We start from the raw sequence: 16,047 nt of genomic DNA, 5'->3' as shown, positions 1-16,047 counted from the left end.
ATATGTCCATGCCTCTCTCTTGCCCTGTCACAGCTCGTCTATCTGTTTTTATCACTGACTTTAGTTGTTTTTCTAGGTTCTGGAGACATTCAATTTTCATTCCACACCCCCCTAAAATATTTCCCCATGAGTTTTAGGCCATCTATTGGCCACTTTCCCTCAGCTCAGTAAAGACTCAGGAACAGTGTCTGCCTAATCCCCTATCACCATATAAATAGGCAATAAAGAATTTACAGCAAGGGCAAACCGTATGAGGAAAATATTTAAAAGATCGTTGAAGTAATTATTCCCTGGAAGCCAACGTAATTGTTTTAAAATCAGATTTCTAGATCAGATGGCTATCGAATGAGTGTAAAGTTGAGAGAGTTAAGCTCAAAGTATGTCTTTGACACGGCATTTAGCAGCTTTCAAAAAGGTGGTTTAGATTTCATTGTGAAATCATGTTTCACAGATGAAACAACATACGTCGTACTATTGGGTTTACCACTGGGCTGAAGGTAGAGGTACACATTTCACCCCTGGTTTGCTTGACTTTCTCTGAGTCACTGGTCAAGTCAACTTTCTTGATAGCTAGGTTTTTAGGTTTCCTGGTTTATATTGTACTTGTCACCCACTCAGGGAATCTCTGGCTAAGGAAGAGGAAGTCCAACTTGGTTCACCGAGGCTCCTCGGTAACTATATACTTTCCCACCCCAGCTTTATGTATGCAGACATTTCAGACAAGCTCATTTGGGTCCTGTTGACCAGGAATTTGTGACACCGTGGATGGACCCACAGTAGCTCTCACCACTGTAAATAAACCTTCTGTGCTACAAATGGGAGGAGCCTGGGACAGAAAGGAACACTAAGCAGCCACATCTTCCTCACCGGTGTAAAGACTTAATGAGTGAAGAACGTTCGGGCTTCCCTGGTGGCGCAGTGGTTGAGAGTCCGCCTGCCGATGCAGGGGACACGGATTCGTGCCCCGGTCCGGGAAGATCCCACATGCCGCGGAGCGGCTGGGCCCGGGAGCCATGGCCGCTGAGCCTGCGCGTCCGGAGCCTGTGCTCCACAACGGGAGAGGCCACAACAGTGAGAGGCCTGCGTACCGCAAAAAAAAAAAAAAAAAAAAAGAATGTTGAATAAGACACTTGGGAAATACAGGAGACTCTGTAAAGTGCCAAATTATCAGTAAGATTACTTATTGACAAAACCTAAGTGTCAATACACAAAACCTCAGGATGTGATGATTTATGTATTTATCGCCAATAACGATGTAACTGAAGCCCTAGTGTTAGCTGATTAAATTACATCGGAAGGTGTATTCATTTTCTATTGCTCACATAACAAATTACCACAAATTTAGTGGCTTTAAAACAACACAGGTTTATTATCTTATAGTTCAGTAGGTCAAAAGCCTGCATGGGTTGACTGGTTTTTCTGCTCTGGGCCTCACAAGGTCCAAATCAAGTTTCTGCCAGCGTAGCTCTTACCTGCAGGCTCTGGAGAAGACTTTTCCAGACTCGCTAAAGTGGTAGGCAGAATTCAGTTGCATGCAGTCATGGAATTGAAGTCTCCATTTCCTTGCTGGCTGCCGGAGATCATTCTCAGTTTCTAGAGGCTGCCCATCCCCTCGTTCATGGCCTCCTTCACTTTCAAAGCCAGCAACAGTGGTTGGTCTTCTCAAGCTGCAAATCTCTTTGACCTCTGCTTCTGCCTCGTCTGCTAAATTCTCTGCTTTTAAGGAGTCATGTGATTAGATTGGGCCCACCTGGATAATCCAGAATGCTCTCTCTCTTTAATTACATCTGAAAGTCCATTTTGCTATATACCATAACATAGTCACAGGCTCCAGGCATTAGGGTGTGGGCGTATTTGGAGGCCCTTAGGCAGGCCACAGGCCACAGAAGGTGAATTATAATGACTAAGTCATTCTCTGGGATCTGGTTTGTGTGCATCTCCTTTTTAGCATGACTAGGAAGAGGCGACGTGTTTGGGAGGAAATTCATTGTATGATGTTTCCAATGGCCACCTCATCTATGAGTCACTTTCCAGTTGACAGCAGAGTTCAGCAGCCTTTATAGTCCATTTATTCCTAGTGGACCTGTCAGGGATCAGGGTCATTCAAATATGCATAAGACCAAACAAAGGATGTGCTAATTGAGTGAATTTTGTAGTTTTTAGTCTCTGAAACACTTTAGTGTTATTATTCGAGAAACTCAATATCCCAATCTCTGTCTTTGGTGCCCACACTGAGGTAAAATTAAATCGCTAGAAAGGATTTTTAATTGATAACTTGGAGAGTAAAATAAAAGTTGGCAGCTGTCCAGACAGAACTTTTAGCTTCCTATATGACACTGGTTTAAACAGTACTTCTTACACGAGATCTTTTGTGCCTCTTGAACTCAGAGGTACCAAAAAACTAATGAAAATTTCTATCATTAAACTAGCTTGAGAAATAGAAATGAATTTACTAGAAGGTAAGCTCCCTAAGGACAAAGATGGAGGATTTTATTCACTGATATATTCTAAGGTTCTAGCATAGCATAAGCATTCAGGCAATATTTGTTGAATGGATGAATGAAGAATGAATAAAAGAACGAAATAAGTGTTATCATCACATGCAAATTAAATGAATCTGGACAATCTGCCATGACCTTGATTTTCTGTGTTTGTTTGTAAGGAAGTTAATCTGATATCAAAATAAATGCATATAAGGAGATGTCTTTAATGGAGGTCTTTGCATAATTGTCTTTTTATTTATTTGTTTTTGGCTGTGTTGGGTCTTTGTTGCTGTGCGTGGGCTTTCTCTAGTTGTGGCGAGCGGGGGCTACTCTTCGTTGCAGTGCCCGGGCTTCTCAATGCAGTGGCTTCTCTTGTTGTGTAGCACGGGCTCTAGGTGCGAGGCTTCAGTAGTTGCAGCACTTGGGCTCAATAGTTGTTGTTCGCAGGCTCTAGAGCCCAGGCCCAATAGTTGTGGTGCACGGGCTTAGTGGCTCTGCGGCATGTGGTATCTTCCCGGACCAGGGCTCGAGCCTGTGTCCCCTGCATTGGCAGGTGGATTCTAAACCACTGCACCACCTGGGAAGCCCTGCATAACTGTCTTATTGAAAGCTTATTATAGATATAATATTACAATATGACAACCTCTGTGACTATTGTAAACTGAATTGGCCAAACGCATGAATGAAAAAGTGTTTGATGATACTCAGACTCTGAATTATATGTGCTAACAGGATGAATCCAGGCTTAAACATTTTGCCAACACTTCGCTGTGTTCATTATTTCAAATCTCTGTGTCTATAAAACTATTTCCCATAACTCTTAAATGTGGCAAAATTTCTGTTTTAAAAATGCATGGAAAAAAATTGAAAGCAATATGCTAAAATATTAATGGTGATAAGGCCATGGATGATTATTTTGTTTATAATTATAAAAAAATACTATGAGCATTTGAGCACATTTTACTTTTTATAGCCAGAACACAGTATCCTCCACCAAAGAGCAAAGTCTTGGCACCTCCCCTGACTCCACTGGCACTGTCTCTTAATAGTCAGTAAGGTGGTAAAAGAGGCAAGTGGATTATTTCACAGACATCACAGAACTGAGATGGAAACTATAAAAAGAAATAAATCAAGATTTGATATGGTAATAAAATTTTTCCTAGCTTACATATCCTTTCACATTAATTTTTATGTTAATGTTTTATATATTCAAAACAGTTGTGAGTTGGATGAAAATAACTACAAGATAGAAGGAATTAGTCAATGATTTTAAGGACTTGTATGTCTTAAGTGCTATGAGTTTGACAGATTCCTACAAACTGGCCAGGAAAACATCCACAAGGCAGGCAACCGGGTGAGTTTCCACTCATTCTGCTTCCCAACCCCCAACCCCTTGTATCTGGTAAAGTGGGAAACAATTACTGTACATTCTTCTGGGGGAATCCTTGCTTTCCTTTTTGGGCATTCCACTATGGAAGTCTGTATAAATAGAAAATGATTATCAGAAAATCAAATGTTTTAAAGTTTACAAAATCTTCTCACCAGTACAGATTAAAGTTTGCATCCTTCAAGAGTAAACAGAGCATGAGAATTTGGATTGTGAAGCAGTTACAGTAAGGTAGAGTCTGTGACTAGCTTCTGTGCAGAGCAAACTGGCTAAAGTTGAAGGGGAGGGCACGAGAGGGTCGCCTCCTTCCGGAGACTCATCAGCAACGTAGAGTTGTTGTGTCAACAGGGAAAAGTGTCAGACTCCAAGAGTCACAGCCACTAAAGAAAGGATGTAATCCACACATCCTTATGTACAACTGCTTGGAGCTTTTAAAATAATGAAGTGGGCAGTTCATAGGTTATACTTCACTCTGTTTTTGAAGAATGATTGTAAAAACTAACAAAGCCACACAGAAAAAAAAAAAAAAGCTTATGAAACCAAAAATATGACCTGTACACACTTAAATTGTATATTTGCTTTTCTCATAATATTTAAAGGATTTAAAAGAATGTTTACACCCTAGCTTCTGACCATATATATTTTTCAGGGGTATTCAAACAGAAGGAAATATTTGGAAAAACTGTGAATAAAATTTGATATGGGATGCATTTAACAGCTGAAGGATTTCACACTTAGAACCCAATTTACCAAGCTTTGTAGCTGGCATTATTTCAACTCTAGTCCTGGAAGTCATAATTTCCCAAAGTTTTTTTCTTGACTTGAAAATTATTTCTGTAAGGAACATATATCATTTCAAAAATGAAGTTATCATAGCTGACTTTGGCCAGGCATAAATAAATAACTTCAAGAAGAAATGTCTGAGAGCATTATTCACTCCCAGTAAAATCCAACCATCAGTTTCAGTTCTTAATGTTCAAAATTCTTTCTTTGCAAGCAAACAATCTATGCTTTCACATTCCCTAGCCTTAATTAACAGAAGAAACTGGCCACTTTGTTAAAAAATCAAATACAGAGTTTCAACATGATAAATAGCAATAATAAAGAATAGAAACCAGCTCAATTTTGTTCTAATTGTGTGTGTGCTTTGGGGGTGATGCAAGGGGTGGTTAGAATAATAGTGAGATGAAGATGAAGAGATTCGGAGGAACTGGAGTGGGTTTGTTTTTACTTGTAAGAATAAGGAAGGAAAAGAATGGTAGGGGAACTATATTCAATATCATGTAATAGCCTATAATGGAAAAGAATCTGTAAAAGAATATATATTTTGTGAATCACTTTGCTTTACACCTGAAACTAACACATCATAGATTAACTCTACTTCAATTTTTTAAAAATGGTAAAAATAAATAAATAAAAATAAATGGTAACCCAAGAGACTTAGCAGGGAAGTAAACATACCCCGCGCAGCTATTGGTACTATCACCTGGTTTGCTCTGTCCCAGGTCCTGTGCTGAACACTAGAAGATGGATGGACAGTGAGAAAAGGGGACACTGTATTCTTCCCATCACAGGCTTTTCTTGGTGAGGCCTCCAAGCCAGAGCTTCCCTTTATGCATCCAGACTTCTCTAGATTCAAGAAAAGGGACCAAAGCTTGGAGTCTCTTTTCAAATTGTAATTTGATGCAGCTCCAAAGAAATTACAAAATTGCCCGTAATACAGCCATCATCCTGAGACATCAAGTTGTCTCAGCCTCGCCTGTATTCACTGAAACTTCTCACTTTGGCTCCATAAACCATTCCCTAGTCAGGATTCCATTTTGAACCTCACATTATGGCATAAATTTGGCTTGCTGTCATTTGTTTTAGCAACTATATTCAAGTGCTTTCCTTAAAGAAATGTTGAGGTTTTAATCTTATGAGAAGTACCATGGTGTGGTGGAAATGGCAAGTATCTGAGAGATAAACAAAATGCTTGTGTCCTGGTGCTGCAATTTACTAGCTGTGTGACTCAGCAAATTACTATGCCTTTCTGGGATTCAAGTTACTCATTTGCAAGGTATTGTACTAGATTATGGTAAAGATATAGTACTATACAGCTGAGCCTTGAACAATAAGGGCTTGAACTGCTGGTCCACTTATACATGGATTGTTTCTGATAAATATAGAAACTGTTTTTTTTTATTTTACAGATCTTTAAATTAACTAAGTGTGGGGAAAAGTTTGTGTTCAATTAGAGATCACAATACGTGGAATCAAAAGAACCAGTATTTGGCAGAAATAGATTCACAGATATAGAAAACAAACTATGGCTACCAAAGGGGATAGCAGGTGGTAGGGGAGAGATAAATTACGACTTTGGGATTAACATACACACAGTACTATATATAAAATAAGTAAACAACAAGGAACTACTGTATAGCACAGGAAACTATACTCAATATCTTGTAACAACCTATAATGGAAAATAATCTGAAAAGATGATAGATAGGTAGATAGATAGATAAATAGATAAATAGATAAGATATAGATATGTATAACTGAATCACTTTGCTGTACACTTGGAACTAACACAACATTGTAAATTAACTATACGTCAGTTAAACAAAAACAAAAAAAGAACTAGTGTTTGCCCCTGATTCTATCCAAACCATTTCATCTTCTGCTGTGGGAGTCGTGTATCAGTTCCTTTGTTTTTGAGGCAGAGATAGCAATACTCAAATCTTCAAATGTGTGGGGGTCAGCACCCCTAACCCCTGCATTGTTCAGGGGTCAACTGTGCATATTTCATATATATGACATACACACCCATGAGATTGCACCCAGAATAATTCAAAAAAGATGATGAAGTTTCTATAAATCAATATTTCTAATCCTTTGTCTCGTCAGTGCTGCATCAAGATTTCAAGTTTTGTAAAAAGTCACTAGAGAATTATAAAAATAATTTAAAATTTTATTTTAACATTTAAAAAGCTGGCTGTATGTGTTACCGTAGCTCTCATTTTGAAAGAAATGAGGCCACAGAACTAAAGCAAACATCAATGTCAATTTTATACCAATTGTTGAAAGTATCGTATAAATTGTGTAAAAGAAGTGGTCTAAAAGAAGTAGTCTAAAAGAAGCAGTAGTACTGTAGTCGTACTATAATCTAAAAGTAGTAGTATAAAAGTAGTCTAAAAGATACATTTCTTATGGAAAACTGAAGATGGGACCACTGAAGCCCTGTTTGATTGTAGGGTAAGTTTTGGTGTTTTTTATTATGCCCGAAGTCTGGTTCTATTATGAGTTATGTTGAATATCAAAAAAAGTATAATTATTCTATATCCTGAACCTGCCCTTCTGCAACTGGTACAAAGCTGAAGGCCTAGAATATTTCAAAATATTATCTCCTGTCACTCCACCACTCATTTTAAACAAGATCTCTGGCCACAGGCCTAATTAAATACATGGAAATCTGTTGTGCCCCTAGTGATGTTCTACTTAATTCCTGGCCAGACACCATGAGCTGTACCGTGAAAACAAGTTTACACAAGATTTCAAAACCTGCTTATCCCTGTTTTAACACCTGTGAAAAAATATATATATAAGACTGTCATGTGGCACACAGAAGTCTCAGGTGTCTCTCTGTTTAGAAGCTGGCAGTCCTGAACAGCAAGAGGAAATAAGGTTGTAGTATTAATAAACACCTGCCAGTACTATTCTACTCATTGGCTCCAATCCAGCGAACTAGTTAATCAACAAAACCTAACAAAACAATTGTCTAAACCCGAAGGCAGTGTGTGTTACCACATGGCTCTGGGTCCACCCTGTGATAAAATATGAGAAGCCTGTGTACTGTACTGTTCTGTAAAGTAGGAGAGCAGAGCGTATGCCTGAGCAGGCAGTTAAAAATAACAATAGTAATAACAGCACAGTTTCTATGTGTCAGGCACTATTGTGGGTGGATCCCGGAGACACTGCACTGAATGGGAAAATAAAAGCCTCTGCTTCCATGGAGGTCGCATTCTGGTGGGAGAGACCGGTGACAATAAGCTCAGTGATTCCCCTTCTTGATATTCTCATCACTCTGCTGATTCCCCTCATAGTATTTATCAGTGAGACGAAGAATCATGGGGGTGGGTAGGGGGCAGATGCGGCAGAGCAAGGGCTACTTTAAAGTATCAATTGATGGAAGACAGACACGGCTGAAGAAGAGACATTTGAACAGACATCTGAAGGGGGAGAAGGAACCAGGCCTGATAGAACGAGAGAGGATGGACTTCTCCAAGATAAACGCAGGTGCTCAGAGAGGTGACGTGAGAAAGCAGAGGCAGTCGTAGTCAAACCTATTTCTGACCAACTACAAATATGCTTTCTCCATGACACCAGGCTAAACGCCTTCTTTGGAGTAAAGAAAATTTGGATGACTCTATGGACATTCGTAATAACACATTTCTTTCCATTCTTAGGTGTGTTAGCATTTTTTATTAGACCTTGAATATGTGTGACCATCTCAGAACACATTCCTCAGGAAGGTTTGGAAGCACCATAGCGATATTGCATTCTGTACCAAAATGTTTTTTCCACTTTATGTTTTTAGGCCTTATCACAAAAGTCTTGTTCCTTGGAATATTCAAGTGTTCGGTATTTAAAGTAGCATGTATTGTGTAAATCCCATTTCCACACACGGATCAAAGAGTCGAGAGGAAAGAAAACACATCCAATTGCGGAGGAGAAAAAGAATAAGAAACTACAACTTTAGAAAAATAGGTTGCTAACAAATAGATTTTACTAATTAGATAAAATGAGAGGATGAACCAGAAGGGAGTTACGCATATTGTTAGGTATAAGCTGCTTGAAGACAGGCTCTGTGGCCGTTTTATCTGTTTCCCAGACTGTGTCTGTCACAAAGAAATACTTCAACAAATATTTGTTTAAAAAGAATGAAAAATGAGTGATAACCAAGCCATTAGCCAGCAATGTATTTTAAGAGAATGATAGTAAAATATTTCTACTATGTGGACCCAAAGTACACAAAGAAATGCATTAATATCAAATAAAGAAACCACAGAACAATTAAACAATGGCATTGCTCTCCCTTAGAAGAAAAGATAGCAAATGCTAAACGAAAAAGCCAGATAAAAATATCTGTGCATCAAATAGTTGGGATATACATTCATGTTTCTTTATTATGTGAACTATTTAAGCCCCCCATTCCCCACTAAAAATCCCTATTGCTTTTGCTCATATGAAGACAGCAGGATAAAAATAAGTTTTTAAAATATCACTACTTTCCTACTGAAGGCTTTTAGCTATGGGCGGTTGAAGAGTTAGAAGCTATGGAAATAGAAAGGAGAGGTTGGAGACCCAAACCTGGTTTCTTTTATAATTCCCATCTGGATGATTACAACTGAATTAAAGAACTTTGCTGAATTATTCTGTTGGCCTCAGTGAGGCCTCTGTCTGGCCAGAGATTCAGAAAACAGAAACACATGGCACAGGGCGCAGGGGATCCCAGACAGAGAGAGGGCTGTGGCTTCACTCACAAGCACCCACACACTCTCACACAGAAACACACACACACACACACACACACACACACACACACACACGGCTTTCTCACCGGTGGATCAAGAAACTCTTCAAACTCTTAAAATTAGAAAAGACACACATGAGCACTCTGAATCAGAAATATTTCAAGAACATTCTAAGAATAAATAAGCCATTTGTCTAATGCCATGATTACTTAATGACACCATCATTTACCATTGTGTAAATATATTTGGAAATGAAAGACAATTGTAGTCTGTTAGAGCAGCATAACATGCCACCTCTCTAGACTGAACCAAACAGGTTCAGACAAGAACTGGTTATCATAATGATTATTTTAATTTATTATTATAATGCTCGTAGTGCACTATTGTATTATTTTAATCTGCAGCAAGATAGTATTAAAGGAGAGTTATCACTTACTCAAATAACTACTTGAAACATCAGATCTTAGAAAACAAAATCAGTGTTCAAGGGACCATCAAACCCATTGTTAATCAAATGTACAATTATGCATATGTTAGAGAACTACTAAAAATTAAAGGCATGATTAGTGGCGATAATAAAATGTGAAAAACACATGATCAAACAAGTATAGTAAAATGTTAATGGTAGAATCTAGGTGGTAGGTACATAGGTGTTCACTATAAAGTTATGTCAGCTTTTCTGTACATTTGAAAATCTTCTTAATAACATAGGAAAAGAAAATTTAGGTAACATTCAAAGTGATAACTAAGAGAAATGAGTTAAGAACACAAAGACTCAGAAGGGTGAACCACTGCTGTGCCATGGCCCACAAGAGAGGCAGTGTAGTCCGCTAGCTAAGAGCATAGTCTTTGAACTTAAATATTTACATCGAGAATCCAATCTCCGCTCTATTATTTACCAGCTGTGTAACCACGATGTAGTTACTCTGTACACCTCTCCTTTGGCATCAGGAAAATGGAGATGATATTGCCTACTTTACAAAATATAAACACAGAAAAGTCTTAATATCAAACATTATTCACACTTGCCGTTATTAACAATTATGAAAATACAACAAAATGCCACCAATAAGGGTATAAATTAATAAATTAGATGCATAATACTACAAATATTGATATGCATATATGCGTATAAAATGTAATAATACGGTGCATCATTTAAGTTGTTTTTGGGAGCAAACAATGAAATACTAAAGTAAAGGTCCAATAGAGATTTATGCATATCTCACATAACAAAATTTCAAGATGAAAAAGGTTTCATGGTTGGTTAATTCAGTAGCTTAACAAGATCACGGTGCTGGGGGAGAATTTGGTTTCCTCTAAGTTGGCTGCAGCAGCTTCAGTCATAACTTCTCAGAGTAATATCCAAAGGCAAGAATAAAAAGGAAGTTATTCCTTGCACATCTCTTGTTATCAGGGAGGAAGCATTTTCCCAGAAATCCTATGACATATTTACCCTTGTATCTCATTAGCTAGAAATGAATCACATATCCACCCATAAAACTTCACTGACAAAGGAAAAAGAATTGCAAGGTTTATCTTTGAATAGTCATGGTTTGTCCCTGGATTAGGACATGGGGTCCAACTTACCAGAGTGCAGTACTGAAAAAGAAAACAAAAAAACCCAGGGTTATGTTGGTAAGAAAGATGATGAGAATGGCCATTGAGTTGGCAATTAACAGTTGTATGCTATATATGGAAAATATTAATGATAATAAAAACAAAAAAAATACATGCTGATCACAATAACTATGTGACATAAAATACCAAGAACCTCTGTGACATAAGAAGATTTTTAAAGTTACTAGGATTTGTTTCTGCAGCAAAGATTCTACAAAAGTGCTCCACACTGAAATTAATTACTTGGTGAAACTATGCTACGTGCGCCTTTAATTGAAAAGGATGGAAGATTTTTAGGAAACAAGAGATTCACTTCTAAACAACAAATTATTCCTCTGTCAAAATGTCTCTGACAGGGCTTCCCTGGTGGTGCAGTGGTTGAGAGTCCGTCTGCCGATGCAGGGGACATGGGTTCGTGCCCCGGTCCGGGAGGATCCCACATGCCGCGGAGCGGCTAGGCCCGTGAGCCATGGCCTCTGAGCCTGCGCGTCCGGAGCCTGTGCTCCGCAACAGGAGAGGCCACAACAGTGCCAGGGCCGCGTACCAGAAAAAAAAAAAAAAAAAGTCTCTGATAACTCAGAATGTACATTAATAATGCCTTTGTTTTACACTTATTTCTTCTGGGTAAGTGTTAAATTAATAAGTTGGTGCCTATTATAGAATAAATGTTACAAATGCCTGTTGTGATAAAAAAGATTTTAATTGCAGTGTGTGTCTTTATTAGTTACACCAAGAAACTGTACATAAATGGCTCAGTTTGGTTCAAGCTTTTACCATAAGATGTTCTATATACAGAATGTGATATTCTGGACTGTGTTTGGTTAATGAAAAACATAGTTTATTATATTGAAGGGGGCTATTTAAAGAGTTCTTAGAATTATGTTAACTAAGACTAAAATTTAAGTGGATTGCTCTGTCATTAGGTGCTAGAAAGGTGGATGAAGTAGGACAATGTCCATATGAAGCTTTTAGATAAACAAAGTTTTACATGAATAGGTAACCAGACAGACCTTTGGAAAACATGTCCAAGGTCCCCAGCTGATAGTATTTTGGGAGGCTTGTATTCAGGCCAAAAATCTTTGAAAGTCCTTAGGGAGCTACAGTACCTAAGTTTCAGCTAATTTAGCATCATTTAAATGGGGCCATGCTATGTATCTTAGGGTCTGGATTTCTTTATTTCCAATTACTTAATGGATTTATTGAAAAACAGTTCTATTTAAAAAATCTTATTAAAAAGGCCCATGTGATTTTTCTTCATTTTTATACTGAAAATATATGCCACTGCTTTGAATTAAATTCATTTCAAATCTACAAATATCTGCTGAGTTCTTACCATTTGTAAACGCTGTGTTAAGTGAGCTGGAAGAGCAAAGGAGCTAAAAACATACTTTTAAAATGTCAAGAAACCTAGAACTGAGTTGTGAGTATCCTCAAAATATCTTTCTCTGAGATGTTTTGTCAATTGAAGATTTTGGTGTTGGCGGGTGGCGGGTAATATGCCTCTGGATAGAAAATAAAACAGATGAAGGTAGGTAGAATAAAGGACGGCATTGTAAGGAGATTTACACAGTTTCATCCACATCTATATTACTCAAAAACTTTGCTTAACAGTGAACATGTGTTTCTTTGTAATAAACATTTATTTTCACCTTAATATCATTTAACACTAATGATAATTGATTTACACTCATCACTGTCATAGAAGTTATAATATGTACCTTGTAGGCAGCCTTCAAGATGGCCCCAATGATCCCCGCCTCCTTGTCATATTCTCACCCTTGTGTATTTCCCTCCCACATCATACCAGTGTGGGTCCATACAGCCAACCAAATATGGCAGAAGGGAAGTATATCACTTCTGAAATTAGCATATGCAAGACTGAGGCTTCTCTTTTGGGGCTCTCTCTCTTTTTCTCTCTCTCATTACTTGGTGTGAGGAAAGCCAGCTGCCATATCAAGAGCACACTTAGGCAGCCCTACAGAGAAGTAGAGGTTCACGTGATGAGGAACTGAGGTCCGCCAGCCACCATAGATCTTAAAAGTAGATCCTCCAGCCCCACCTAAACATTCAGATGACTGGACCCAGCCAACCTCTTGAGTGCAACCTCAAGTAAGAGCCACCTGAGTCAGAACTACCAGCAGAGCTCAGGAACCATATGAGATAATAAATGTTTGTTGTTTTAAGCTGCTTAGTTTGGGGTAATTTTCATGCAGCTATAGGCAACTAATACAATGTTCAAGGTCATCCCCTGACTATCAGCCATACCAGGGTTAGGTTCAGTTATTGGAGAGTTTATTCAACAAATAGTCATTAAGCACCTGCTATTTTTTAGCTTAACTTGCTCAGATTTTCTACCTTAAAATTTTGTTCTAAGAAGCCCATTATTCCTCAAAGCCAAGGATTTTTAGTGTACATTTTCCATCTCAGCTCTTAACAAGAGCTAAGAAATTACTAAAGTAAATGATTTTATGTATGCAACTTGTAATTTGCTATCTTTCAAATAACTTTCTCTGTTTTCTAGATAGATAGGTTTGGAATACTTATTTTAACCAATTTTTATTTGTTATATAATTCTAGCTAATATAACAAACTCCCAAATTTCAGTGGCTTAAATCCGTCAAACTATTTCTTACTCGAGTAGGTCCAAAGTGGATATGCTGGTAAGTGGGGAGCATTCTATGTGATTCTTCAAGTATTCTGGATTCTTGTATTTCATGGATCCTTTACTGGTCATTTGCATCTGTCCAGTAGACCAGAGAGGAAGGAGTGTGCAGGATCGAGTAGGATGTTTTTTATGCACCAGACCTTCAAGTGGGAGACATCCCTCCAACCACACTCTACTAGACTTTTCTATTCTTCCCAATCCTAGAAATCTTCATCAAGCCGAAAGCTCAGAAAATGGACTCATTCCTAATCTTTCGGGCCAGACTGTTGAGACGTGAAAAATAGATTCTCTCATTCAATTGCCTGTTTTAGAAATCAAAAGCAGGCTTTTAATTTTGTCCCTTGTTTTTCTGCTGTGCCAAGTTGAATCTCTTTTTGTTTTGTTGTTGCTGCTGTTTATTTTTAAATCCAAATAGCTTCCCCCAAAGCTTAGCAGAACTGGTGGGGATACTAAATTTTTGACACAGTTTTTTAAAACTAGGTAAGACAAGTACAGTAATAATAATTCCTTTGAAATTTAATTTTCACAAAGTATTTTTAATTTGTATTTAAAGTACGCATGAACTTGGAATATTTAGGTTGAATGATGTATATACAAAGATGAATAATCTCCCTCTATATAGCCATTTATATATAAAATCAATCACTTCATATATAAATCTAAATTATATAAATATTTACTTTATGAACATTTCTGTGATTTACACTGATAGTTTAAATCATAATTGTATTATCAGTAATTACTCATATACATGCATTCACATATATATACCTAATACACATATCTTTATACTGCACACACTCTCACACTGATCCATAGGCAATATGTTTCATGTGATTCCAACATTATTCTGTTATATAATGAAGGGCCACCAGAGCAAAGACCAAAGATTATAAAATTTTCATAACTTCTTGGCATGGATAGTAAAGTTACCCTGGAGGATATTAAATTAGTCATTCTACTATAGAAAACCTTCTAAACTTTTTCCCCTTGAAATAAAACATATTTTTTTATGTAAAAGAGGCAGGAAATAATCAAATCTCTCATTTCTGAGCCAACTTTGTAGTTTCATAGTCTCATTTCAAATATACTACAGAGGAAGGGAAAACTGATAAATCATGAAATAGAAAATTACACAGAACTATGAAGCGTACATTCTTTTCTTCTAAAACAATAATTTAAGTGCTTTATAATGATTATGGTTTACATGAAAAAGGAAGCAAAACAGCCCAAAAATCTGGATAAGCATTCAGGAATAATATGAAAGGTGACCTAATTCAGAACTGTAAAATGACACCCAATGGAATATTTATATTAATACAATGAACAAAAATATGGCATGGAATATTTTGCATTGAGACAGAACTTTTCAAATCACCCTGAAAAATAACTAGATCAGTTTATTTCTTTCATTGTGAGCACTAGACTTCATTAAATTCTGAACAAAATTCTTACTTTGGGGGTAATTTATTCTTTTTTTTTTTGTCTTAGAAATTTAACAATGTCTATAAATCTCCATAATGCAGTAGGCTGAGGACTAGATAGAAAAATATGAAAGAACCTGAGATTCAGGACTTCCTACTTTTATGTATTTTGCTTAAGTTCCTATAGGAAGCACGTCTATGCCTCTTTTATCCACATAAAACAAAGTATAACAAGAACAGCCTTCTACCTCCAACACCTAGAACTTCAAGATAAAATAAAACCTTTATCTTAAATACATAGCCGAAATGCACAAAAAATGGGTTTCCCTGCATGCTGGGAATAAAATGAAACCTAACATCTGAGTGGTCACCTCGTGAGCTGATGTTGTAGCTACTACAGTCTAGGATTTATAATTCAAAATGATAAAATATTCAGAGATATCATCCCCCATGAATAAGATGCAGAAGGCATAGTAAACAGCAAATTTACAGCAGACCCCAATAACATAAATAATAGAAACAATCTGATAGTGTATACAAAATAAATATTTTAAAAAATGATTAAAAACATGAAAGGAATAGTTGAAACTTATACACGAGCAAAAAAGCATCACAAAATAAAACGTGGCGGACTTGAAAAAAGAATCAAATGATAGACACTGATAAAATAAAGTTGAATAAACTGGAAGATAGATATATTTATTTTTAAAAAGAAATAAGAACTTGACCCAAAGATTGCAGAGACAGAGATGGGGAGTTGGAAAATGTAAATGATGTTAAGAGACATGGAACATAGAATGAGAAGATACAGCATGTTTGTAAATTCCAGATGAAGAGAATAAAAGAGAACAGGAGAAAGACAATATTTAAAGATTCAATTCCTGAAATTTTTTCCTAAATTGATGAAGACTTGAATCTTCAAATGGAAGGAATATTATCAGTTCCAAGCATG

This window comes from Tursiops truncatus, chromosome 12 (assembly GCF_011762595.2).
Source record: "Tursiops truncatus isolate mTurTru1 chromosome 12, mTurTru1.mat.Y, whole genome shotgun sequence".
In the NCBI taxonomy this organism is placed as follows: domain Eukaryota; kingdom Metazoa; phylum Chordata; class Mammalia; order Artiodactyla; family Delphinidae; genus Tursiops; species Tursiops truncatus.
The sequence above is the reverse complement of the archived record's forward strand: the minus strand, read 5'-3'. Positions refer to the sequence as shown.